This window comes from Ovis canadensis, chromosome 2 (assembly GCF_042477335.2).
Source record: "Ovis canadensis isolate MfBH-ARS-UI-01 breed Bighorn chromosome 2, ARS-UI_OviCan_v2, whole genome shotgun sequence".
NCBI classification, from domain to species: Eukaryota; Metazoa; Chordata; class Mammalia; order Artiodactyla; family Bovidae; genus Ovis; species Ovis canadensis.
The window spans coordinates 43,033,944-43,046,704 of record NC_091246.1 but is presented as its reverse complement, the minus strand read 5'-3'; positions in this window follow the sequence as shown (position 1 = coordinate 43,046,704).

Here is a 12,761-nt window from a genome sequence, read left to right as displayed (position 1 = left end):
CTCAACCCAGCAGCAGAGCTTGCTGTTGGTGCGACTCCTGTCCGCCAGCTCAAAATCCATTTCAGGTGCCTCTGTGCTCACTAAGTAACCGATGTTGTCCTAACATGAAAAGTGAAAGGTCTTAAAAACGCTTTTTCCAGAATTCTCTACCTATTAACCTCTGCCACCTAATCTCCTCCTGTTGCCAAAGAGTAGTGTGAACAGGCTATACAAACATGTGCAAATATTTCTGTTTTGTGTTCTCACACAGAATTACTCACACTGAGCTACTAAACAAGGACGCCTGGGGTACCACATGTTGGAAGGGTGCTCCCTGAGACGGCCTCACGGGGGAGGGGTGGGGCAGGGTGGGCGCTGTGTGCCCACAGAGGAGAGGTGAGGCACACAGGAGGAGGCCTGAGCCCCCAGCTCTCTTCTGTTTTCACAGTGATCATTAGGGAGTTTATCATAAATCATGACACCTGCAGACACGACCGCCAGAAACATCCTGACTCTGCATGGTCACACAGCACGGGCCTGAGGACCTGAGGGTGAGCAAACGCCACTCGACTTGTCTGACCACTGGTATCACTGTCACACATCCCTTCAAGGAGTGGAATCTCAGAAAACTAGAGAAGATGGCTAGGTAAGCTGCCTCAGCAGAGCCCACGCAGCATGCTCCCATCTCTCTGAGAGAACGGGCTCCACAGACATTCAGACTCTCCTGAGTGAATCAGAAGTAAATTTCAGCATCATCGGGAACACATTCAACAGGCAGGTAGGGGGATGACCTGGGAGACTGGGGTTGATATATATACACTAGTGATACTCTGCATCAAGTCCACAGCGAGTGAGGACCTACTGTACAGCACAGGGCACTCTACTCAGTGCTCTGTGGTGAAGTTACTGGGTAGGAAATCTAAAAAACGGGGATATATGTGTGTATATATGTATGATTGATTCACTTTGCTGAACAGCAGAAATTGACACAGCAGTGTAAAGCAACTATACTCCAATAAATGAATGAGTGGATGAATGAACTTTTAAAAAAGGAACACACTGGGCCCCCTAGAACTTGTGGATATGAGGAGTCCACACCCAGGGAGCAGCACAGCGCCAGGACTGCCCTCATGTTGGTCCACTGCCAACGGATCGCCTGGACCAGGCCTCTTCTACCCCAGAGACCTTGACGCAGAGGCGGGGAAGGCAGCCAGTCGGGGTCTCGCCAGTGCTCTGCTCTTGCTCACGCAGCCATGCCAAGGCTGAGATCACGGGGAGAACAAGGGACCCACATTCCGCCTCAGGACAACAGACACGTCCACTGGCCTGGCGTGCTGCGATTCATGGGGTCGCAAAGAGTCGGACACGACTGCGTGACTGAACTGAACTGAACTGAACTAACTGAAATTACACGATGACTGATCTAACTTACCTCTTTATGTGTGGCACCTAATTCTTCTAGCAAACTACCCCTTTCAAGTGCTCCTCGTGTGTTGATGTGTGTCTATACGTTAGTGCACTTCTTAGTGTATGCTGCTGCTGCTGCTAAGTCGCTTCAGTCATGTCCCACTCTGTGCAACCCCATAGATGGCAGCCCACCAGGCTCCCCTGTCCCTGGGATTTTCCAGGCAAGAACACTGCAGTGGGTTGCCACTTCCTTCTCCAATGCATGAAAGTGAAATGCGAAAGTGAAGTCGCTCAGCAGCGGGCGACTCGTCGGGACCTCATGGACTGTAGCCTACCAGGCTCCTCCACCCGTGGGATTTTCCAGGCAGGAGTACTGGAGTCGGTTGCCATTGTATACTCACCCTAATACACGGCTACTATAACAGAATACATTTAATGTATCTCATTGATCATAACGTCAAGAAAATCTGATTATTAACAGTTAATTATAATTCTAAGTTTGAGAGGAAAAAATGTTATCCTAAAATAATTCTATTACCTAGTTTGTAATTGCAAATTGATATACAGAATAATAAATCTTGAGACATTTATACCAACGAATACTTTTTAACTGGGGGCTTCCCAGGTGGATCAATGGTAAAGAATCCACCTGCCAATGCAAGAGGGCAGGTTCGATCCTTGGGTCGGGAAGATCCCCTGCAGTAGAAGATGGCCACCCACTCCAGTATTCTTGCCTGGGAAGTTCCAGGAAGAGAGGAGCATGGTGGGCTACAATCCACAGGGTCGCAAAGACTCGGACATGACTGAGCATGGACGCAGGCAATACTTTTTAACCATAAACAACTCTTGACTTCTTACAGAAAAAATGTATTTACAAGAATTCAAGAAGCTCAAAAGTCAACTAGTTACATAAATACATGCATCATCCACCTAACAAGGCAGCAAGTGTACAAATCCGGGATGGCCGGGTGGCCGGTACCTTCTTGTCCAGGGCCTTGTGGTGCTCAAAGAGTGACTTCAATGCCTTGAGCACCTCGAGCTCTCTGGTCATGCCGGCTGGGGACTGCGCCTGCCACTTGCCCGCCGTCATCTGCAGGGATGGTATGTACTGGGAAACCAGGCACTCCAGGTGCTCCAGCAGCAGCTGCAGGGCAGGGCCAAAGGAGCACCTTCAACCTCAGGCTTGAATTCAGGGCCGATAACCCCTCTCAGCCTCATGCTATCGCCGGAAACATGCTAAGGCAAGTCAGAATCCCGCCAGTGCAGTCTAAAGTTAGAGTGGACTTCCCCAGTGGCCCAGTAGTTAAGACTCCACACTTCTGCAGGGGTCATGGCTTTCAATCCCTGGTCGGGGAACTAAGACCCCACACAAACTGTAGCATGGACCAAATTGTGAGTTCAGAGAACTCCCCCCTCAAATGTACTAAAATTCTATTAGCTCTCCTCATAAATTTGAAGCAAAGTATGAGAACCCCAAACTGATCCACTCTGGTCTGCTCAGTGGGAAGATGTGAAAAATGACTTGAAAACCAGACAGAGTTTAAAGACAGCAACACAGAGCCCAGCGGTGACCCCCGCGGGGCAAAGGTCAACACATGAGAATCCCCTACTGACCCTGGTATGGTCCCTTTCTGCTGTGAGCAAAGCGATTTCTTCCTCTCTCGCGAGAAGCTGCTTCCAGCACATTTTGAATTCTTCCGTAGATGCTGCCAACTCCTAGAAAACAGTGAAATGAGTAAGTGAATAAATGCAAACACAGATTCAAAAGAGAGCGAGACTCTGAAGATGACCCTGTCAAGTCTCCACAGGCTCCACACAAAGGATCTCCCTGTCCCTCCAGAGAACAGGGGTCCACTGACCCCAAGACCACACAGACCACCACAACTCAGACCGGCCTTCAGCCTCCACCTCGACCTGGCAGGCATGCGGCAGGGGAGAACCCGGAATCCAAGCCTGCCTTCTCAGGACCCAGGGAAGTCTGAGAAACTTCCCTAAACATAAACCTAACCACAAAGTGGATAAAGAGATTCTTAAACGACACACAGACAAGTGACCTAGAACCGCTGGGGAGGGTGAGGAAGAAAGGTAAGATCTACAAGGCCATCAGGCTTTGGAGTGTTCCTCTGGGAAAAAGGCTGATGGCACCCAGAGGCCATCTGTTAGCCTGACTCCACAGAAGCCACCCAGTCATTCCATACACTGGTAAAAAGTTAAATTCATGTTATATGTCTTTTCTCACAATTTTCATGCACGCGGTGCCGTCCACGTGGTGAACTTGCTCAAACTGAACCACATGGAGTCTTTCATTCTTCTAGTTTTCTTTGCGCAAATAAAAAACTCCTGGGCTACGTATCCCCTACTACATACTGACTATTCAGCACCTAGAACACTGCCCAACACTTGTAAGAGGCATGTAGTAGACATGTGAAGCTATGAGGGTGTATGTTATACACATAAGCAGTAGGTACCCGTCATTAAGATGCTGGACACACTGTTCTGTGCTTTGTAAGATGGGAGATGTTAAGGGGCTTAGCCTTTCTGCTTCAAAGACTGACTCTATAGCTCAATCCACGTGCCCCAGTGACTCCTCCAGCCAGTGTTTCCCTCCTTGTGGGGCCCCCGCCCATCTTCCCCGCAGCACCTGCACAACCACTTACAAGGTCAACCTGCTGGGGTCGATCCTGCCCAGAAGGCCAAAAGGCCCTGGCCGGCAGGGCCCACAACCAGGCTAACAAAATGAAACACAACCCCAACGCTTCGCTGGGTGAAGGCCAATCCGAGGAGCCCAGCCCCCGGCTGCTCTCACCTCAGGCCACTCTGCTTCCAGGACTTGGGCCGAGGCCAAGTTCTTCCTTGTCTTGGCCTTTGCCTTGGGGATGCAGCACTGGAAAAGTGCCCATAGGCGGGCCCTTCTGCGACCCATCCTCGCAGATGGGGCAGCCCCCCACTCAGGGGCAACTGCTGTTTCACGGTTAGATACCTCAGCACCCGAGCTATCACCACCGATCTCACACTACGACCACCACTATTCACACTACGACCACCGCTCTCACACACACCGCTCTCACACACTACTCTCACACATGCCGCTCTCACACACCACTCTCAGACACACTGCTCTCACACTAGGACCATCAGCACTGCTGTCTCTAGAAGAAATGGCACCAAAGGCTCTGCCTCCAGCACGTCTCCCAGGAGCCTGGAACCTGGAACCCACTCAGTCACAAGGGGCTCCGTGGTAACAGGGGGGCTGGGCTCAGGCCCACCATCAAGGGTGCAGACAGGGGGGAGGGGCTGCCAAAAAGATGACAGATGAGTGTGGGCCGCAGGAAAAGGAAGGCTGTTCCCACAGCTCAGGCCCAGCATCAAACATGACCCTGCAAGGGGACTGGTTCACAGTCGAATCAAATAGTAGACCTGCTTCAGAAACCACCACACTAGGAATGAGCACGTCTTCTAAGTGGGCTTCTGCCTCCTCTACCCCCCAAACAAGCCTCCAGTGAGGCTACTCAAAGGGCACCACTGAACTCAAGGGTGTCCCCAGAACCCACCCGGGTGACAAGGACTCACCGCGCTAGCTGCCCCTCACTCTCACCCTGAGCTCCGTCCTCCCTGACTGACTCCCTCACTCAAGCTCAGCAAGGGCTTGACCAACCTCGCTCCAGGCACTTAAAATGAATTCACAGTGGGTATAGGGGTTCTGTCCATCTGCTGCAAACTCACCCTCTTCACTTTGACCCTGGATGCCAGACAACTCTTGCCCGTGGGGGCTACATGGTGGAGGTTCAGAGGTGTCCCTGCCTTCAGCCGTGATAGCCAGCGCCTCCCAGACCCCGCCAGGTGCTGCCCCTCCCTCCACGCCCGAGTCTCCCACCCCCTCTCCTGGCCCCACTCCCAGCCTCGCGGCTCTCCACTCGCCAGGGCACAGGCCATACTGCTCCTGGCTCAGCCGGAGCCTCTGCTGTCACTTGAGGACCTCAGTCACCAGGGTGCTTGAGGCCCTATATCCACCCATCTCAGCAATTACACACTCGGGGGGAGACAGAGTACCGTTTGGGGTCCTGCCCCCAGTTCACCCTGAACACATTCTCTTTTTTTTGCTTGATTTGCTGGAGTTCTCGGAGATGTCTTTTGAGAACCTCAACTGTTGCTTTCAAAAAGACTGTAAAATCACTCTGCTCAACTTTAAGAATAAAATCTTCATTTTCCACCTTAAAGTGAACCTGGAGAGAAGAGTATAAGCAGTCATTTTCTCAAACTGGAAAAGAAAACCCGCACGTGACCATGTCACAGAATACAGTTCATGCAACCCCTCCCTCCTCAGCCTTCTCCTCCACCACCAGCAGCCTGGCATCACAAGGCCTGCCCTGGGCCGGCAGGGGCAAGGGAAGAGGGCAGACTGACTCCTCTGTCCCCAGGCCACATGGGCAGCTTGCCCCACCTTCTTCCCAAGTTTAAGTGGCATTGAAACAGCCCGGGCAAGCTGGGAATTCTGATCAGAAACACAACCGTGGGGAATAAGCAAGGACCCCTGGTTCTTGTTTACCCTGGTATCAAAGAGGATCAATAGAATTCCTGTGAATTTTACATGTGGCTTCAGATGAGAGAAGACACCCAGGGCTTCCCCACTTCCAGTAATAGATGCAAGCAGCTTGTGGGTCAGCCTACCAAGAGCTAGAGAAGCTAAATACATTTCAACAGAGGTCCTTAGGCAACCACAATCCAAGATTTCAAACAAAAGTCCAGTGAGGGAGCTGGAGACCGAGAGGGCCGCTCCTTCCCTCGGGCCATCAGAACAAAGCTGACTCTGGGAAGAAAAGGCAGGGAAAAAGTCAAGCAGAGGGGACTGGCTAATAGCTCTGGACAGTTCGTAGGGCTGGGAAGACAAAAATTCAACCGCAGGCCTGACAAGTCAGTTCGGATGTTAGAGAGTAACCTCCCCAAGAAGAGGGAGGCACAGAAAACATACCTAACACTCTGCCCAAACCGGCTGAGTGCTGAGTATCAATCAGCTTGTGGTGCTCGGGAGACAGATGGTGGGTTTCAGGACCGGCCAAGAAGAGAGGGGGCCATGGGAGGCACCCCAGGCTTCCAGATGGAGATGCTGGAGGGCTCCTCCCTGGGGTCGGGGGGAAGCTGGGTGAAGGCTGCTGAGACTCAGCTTACAAGGACACTCCAGCCTCAAGTCATTCAGACCCTGAGTGAACAGACAGCTCTGTCCCCACTAGAGGTACCCAGGCGAACAAGGACAGAAAACTGATGTGGCAATATCACTGTCAAAGAGTGTCTAAAGTAAGAAGCATTACTAGTGATAAAAAGGAGCATCTCATACTAATACACGTTCAGTCTACCAAGAAGACAAGGATCCTAAATTTGAATGTACCTAAGAACATAACCTGGAGAAGGCAATGGCAAGCCAGTCCAGTACTCTTGCCTAGAAAATCCCATAGACGGAGGAGCCTGGTAGGCTGCAGTCCATGGGGTCGCTAAGGGTTGGACACGACTGAGCGACTTCACTTTCACTTTGCGCTTTCATGCATTGGAGAAGGAAATGGCAACCCACTCCAGTGTTCTAGCCTGGAGAATCCCAGGGACAGGGGAGCCTGGTGGGCTGCCGTCTATGGGGTCGCACAGAGTCGGACACGACTGAAGCGACTTAGCAGCAGCAATAACATAACCTCAAAATATCAATACATAAAAACTGACAGGAATAGAAAAGCAGTCACAGCCAAGTTCATAATTGCAGTGGGAGATGTTAAAGACACTACCCTCAGGGAACTGGGCTCCCTGGTACCTAGTCACTTGCAGCCACGAAGTACTGAAATGCGGCTGGCTCTACAATGAGATGTGCTACAAGCCTGAAACACACACTGGATTTTAAAGACTTAGCATGAGAAAACGAATGTAAAATATTTCATTAGGTTTTATCAGGTTGATTACACACTGAAATGATAATATTTGGGGAATGTTAAAATAAAATATGTTTCAGGTAATTTCACCTACTTCTCCTTAACTCAACGTGGCTACCGAAATCTGAATTACGATGGACAAACCTGATCTAACTGATACGCACGTAACTGCATTCCCACTGATAGATATTATTTTCAAGAGCCCAAGGAACATATAACAAAATGAATATATATTGGCTCCTTAGGAAAGCTCAAATTATTTCAAAGGACTGAAATAATGCAGGGGATACTTACGGATTACAATGGGCTGCTGGCTTATGTGCCCTCAAACTTCACCCTGCACGTGGTGATGATGTTAGGAGGCAGGGACTCTGGAAGGGGTCAGGTCAGGAGGGCATGGGCTCCCATGCTGCCAGGACAGGGAGAAGAAGCAGGCAGTCTAGGAACCAGGAAACAGGCCTCACCAGATGTGGCCCCTGCTGGTGATCTTGCGACTTCCCAGCCTCCAGTACTATAAGAAGCAACTTTCTGTTGTTTATCAGCTGGTCTATGGTATTCATAACAGTAGCCCCAAAGACCGAGACGGGGCTCCTCGTGGAATTAACAGAGATCAAAACGGGGCCACTAGAAAAACCTCCCCAAACACTGGGAAGATAAAGGACATACTTCTTGTAGAATTTCATGAATAATAATTTTTAAAAACACAATGTAAATTAGAAAATACTTTTACATAAAAGATAAGGAAAATTTGGCTTATTCAGACTTGTGGGACCCAGCCAACTGTGTTTAGATGGTAACTTAAAGCCTTAAACACATATACTGGAAAAGAAGGAAGGCCAAAATCAATTGAGCCTCCATCCCAGAAAACCAGACAGAAAGCACAGCGAATGGATCACAGGTAGATGGGAGAAAAAGGAGCAGAAAATCTCTTCAAGTTGGCTGCGGAGTCTCCAGAGGAACTTTCTGATGCTCTGGAATGACAGGATGTGCCAGGTTCATCATGTATGTCATTCCGTCATGGTTTTGTGTGGCCTTGCCTCTCGAGGTGGGTTCTCTGTGACTCAGGGCCTTTGCCCACCTGTGCCAAAGCTCTGGCTCTGAAGGCAAAAGTAGACATCTGTGTGCAGACCTTGGCCCAGGGGTCCCAGCACAGACATGCTCCTGTCTGTTCCCAGTTCCACTGTGCGTACCAGTTGCCTCCAGGGGCTGAAACGAAAGAGCCTCTTAATGAAAGTGAAAGAGGAGAGTGAAAAGGCTGGCATAAAACTCAGCATTCAAACAATGAAGATCATGGCATCCGGCCCCATCACTTCATGGCAAAAAAATGGGGAAACAACGGAAACAGTGGCAGTCTTTATTTTCTTGGGCTCCAAAACTACTGCAGACGGTGAAATGAAAAGACGCTTGCTCCTTGGAAGGAAAGCTATGACAAACCTAGACAGCACATTAAAAAGCAGAGACATTACTTTGCTGACAAAGGTTCATTCAGTCAAAGCTATGGTTTTTTCAGTAGTCATGTATGGATGTGAGAGTTGGCGCATGAAGAAGGCTGAACGCCAAAGAATCGATGCTTCTGAACTGTGGTGTTGGAAAAGACTCTTGAGAGCCCCGTGGACTGCAAGGAGATCCAACCAGTCAATCCTAAAGCAAATCAGTCCTGAATATTCATTGGAAAGACTGATGCTGAAGCTCCAATATTTTGGCCACCTGACACGAAGAACTGCCTCTTTGGAAAAGAACCTGATGCTGGGGAAGACTGAAGGCAGGAGGAGAAGGGGAAGACAGAGGATGAGATGCTTGGATGGCATCACCGACTCGATGGACATGAGTTTGAGCAAGCTCCGGAAATCGGTGATGGACAGAGAAGCCTGGCGGGCTGTAGTCCATGGGGTCGCAGTGAGTCAGACATTGAGCAACTGAACTGACTGACAGGACATTGGCAAGAGTTGGTTCAAGAATCAGAGCATTGACTCAAAGGTGAAAACCACACATTGGTTTCAGCAGCTCTGCAGGCGCCTAAGGCAAGAAGAAAATGTTCAAGCTCTCAGAGGAAAAAAGGTGTGGCTTTTAATGGCACAGCAACACTGAGAGCTGACTTTTCAAGAAAAAGGAAGTCAGAAGATAATGGACTGGCATCTGTAAAATGCTGAAAAACAACTAACCACCAACCTGGAATTCGATACCCAACAAAAACACTCTTCGAAAGTGCAAGCAAAATAAAGACTTGTAGGGCAAATGAAAATGAGACAATTCATCACCCACAGACATGAACTAAAAAAATATTAAGGCAGTGCTTTGGAAGAAAGAAAAGTCATCTCTGACTGAAATATAAAAAACAAGTAAACACCAACAATGAAGTAACTGTCAGGGTAAATATTACGCTACAATGATGATAATGCCCAAAATATATCTAAAATTTTAAAGGATAACAGTGACAAGGAGGAAACAGTCATGTCAGGGAGGCAGTAAAATACTAAGTTAGACTTCAACGTAAAACACAGGCTGTGTCTGCGAATGTGCACCCACCCACCTGGCAGAGGAGCACAGAACTAGAGAAACACGTCATCCTTCTAAAAGCAGGCAAGAGAAAAGAACACGGAACAGGTGGGACAAACAGAAAACACACAGCAACACGGTATCTACAGATGGAAACATCAAAGTTATAAAGAGAGCAAATGTCCTCATTAAAAGATAAAAGCGTCACCCTGATTAAGATTAGAGCCACACACTGTTCCCAGAGGCACATGTTAAGATGGAAGACCACAGACAGGGGAGAGTAAAAGATGCCCAGGCGATCAAGGACAGAAACCTGCCACGGCAACATCACTGTCAGAGAGAGTCTAAGGTAAGAAGCATCACTAGCGATAAAGAGGACCATCTCATGCTCATGCGAGTTCAGTCTACCAAAACGATGAGGATTCTGAATTTGAATGTCCCTAATAACATAACCTCAAAACATCAATACATACAAACTGACAGAAATAGAAAAGCAGTCATAGCCAAGTTCATAGTTGCAGTGGGAGACGTTAAAGACACATCTCTCGGGGAACTGGGCTCCCTGGGACGTCGTCACCTTCAGCCACGAAGTACCTGAAATGCGGCTGGCTCTACAATGAGATGTGCTGCAAGCCTGAAACACACACTGGATTTTAAAGACTTAGCATGAGAAAAGGAACGTAAAATATTTCACTAGGTTTTATCAGGTTGATTACACACTGAAATGACAATATTTGGGGAATGTTAAAATAAAATATATTACGGGTAACTTCACCTACTTCTGCTTTACTCAACGTGGCTACTGAAATCTGAATTATGATTGACAAATCTGATCTAACTGATACGCACATAACACTGCATTTCCACTGATAGATATTATTTTCAAGAGCCCAAGGAACATATAACAAAATGAATATATATTGGGTCCTTAGGAAAGCTCAAATTATTTCAGAGGACTGAGATAATGCAGGGTATACTTACGGATTGCAATGGGCTGCTGGCTTATGTGCCCTCAAATGTCACCCTGCACGTGGTGATGATGCTAGGAGGCAGGGACTCTGGGAGGGCTCAGGTCAGGAGGGAATGGGCTGCCATGCTGCCAGGACAGGGAGAAGAAGCAGGCAGTCTAGGAACCAGGAAACAGGCCTCACCAGACGCAGCACCTGCTGGTGATCTTGGGACTTCCCAGGCTCCGGTATATAAGAAGCAACTTTCTGTTGTTTATCAGCTGGTCTCCGGTATTCATAACAGTAGCCCCAAAAGACCGAGACAGGGCTCCTCGTGGAATTAACAGAGATCAAAACGGGGCCACTAGAAAAACCTCCCCAAACACTGGGAAGACAGATGACATGCTTCTTGCAGAATTTTCATGAATAATAATTTTAAAAAGCACAATGTAAATTAGAAAATACTTTTACATAAAAGATAATGAAAATTTGGCTTATTCAGACTTGTGGGACCCAGCGAACTGTGTTTAGATGGTAACTTAAAACCTTAAACACATATACTGGAAAAGAAGGAAGGCCAAAATCAGTTGAGCCGCCACCCAAAAAACCAGACAGAAAGCACAGCGAGTGGAGCTCGAGGTGGATGGGAGAAAAGGAGCAGGAAATGAGGGAACACAGGGCAAACAGGGAATTGTTTAAACAAGCCAGACGTTGGCTCTTTGAAAGGACAGATAAACCTGATTAACCCCTGGAGAGACTGGTTAAGAAAAAGAGACAGAGCACAAATCACCAGTATCAAGGATCTTTAAAAGGGGGGACAAACACATCTTACAGAAAAGAAAGATAGTATGAACCATAGTTCACTTACTAATAGGAGAGTCTACGGGCCTAGCAAAGGGGAAATGCCTTACCTAAATATACCCAAGAAGACATACAAAATCAGAAAATGTTATTTGCATGAAAAAAAACGAAATCTGAAATTAAAAGCCTCCCCACAATGAAACCAACTGGTTTTGTCAATCAATTCTTCTAAAAATCTAGGGAAGGAAACAGCAATCTCATAGGAACTCTCAGGGTAAACAAGGAATACTCTTCACCTTGATTTCTAAGACTAGCATACTGCTACTGCTGCTAAGTCACTTCAGTCGTGTCTGACTCTGTGTGACCCCCCAGACGGCAGCCCACCAGGCTCCCCTGTCCCTGGGATTCTTCAGGCAAGAACACTGGAGTGGGATGCCATTTCCATCTCCAGTGCATGAAAGTGAAAAGTGAAAGGGAAGTTGATCAGTCCTGTCACACTCTTAGCCATCCCATGGACTGCAGCCCACCAGGCTCCTCCGTCCATGGGAGTTTCCAGGCAAGAGTACTGGAGTGGGTTGCCATTGCCTTCTCCATGGATTATAAGAACATTAAAGATACACACACACACACACACACACACACACACACACACACACACAGAGTTAACTGTGTGAGGTGATGCGTATGTTGAGCAATCATTCCATGATGTCTGTGTGCATCAAGTCATCACAGCATAGACCTGAAATACACAAAAGCTGTCTCTGTCAATGACTGCTTAGTGAAGCTAGGGTTCTAAAATCAGGGCCTGGCACCTTATAGCTGGCAGGTGTGGGAACTCGGGTTCATGTGCAGGCTGTACACACCCTTAATCACAGGTGAGACCTGAAGCAACCAGGCAACTCTCCATTTTCCTTTTTCTGTTTTTCTCTGTTCCCCCTGCCATTTGTGTTTAACAGATTCCCAGCATCGAGTGAGCAGCGTCAATGCAGCAATAATGTTTCCCCATTAAGGCAGGAGCGAGTAACACCAGTAGACTTCCCAATCGCCCCTGGGTGCTGTATCACACAGAAAAGCAAAGAAACTCGACATTCCCGAGACAGAGCTGCCCAACGGCAGTGGGGACTATGGTCCCCCAGGTGTCCCAAGAGGACCCCCAGGGGCTAGGAGCCCACGCTGGGGCCCCCAGCTTGAGGCCACACTTGCCTTTCCACCATTCTGAAGG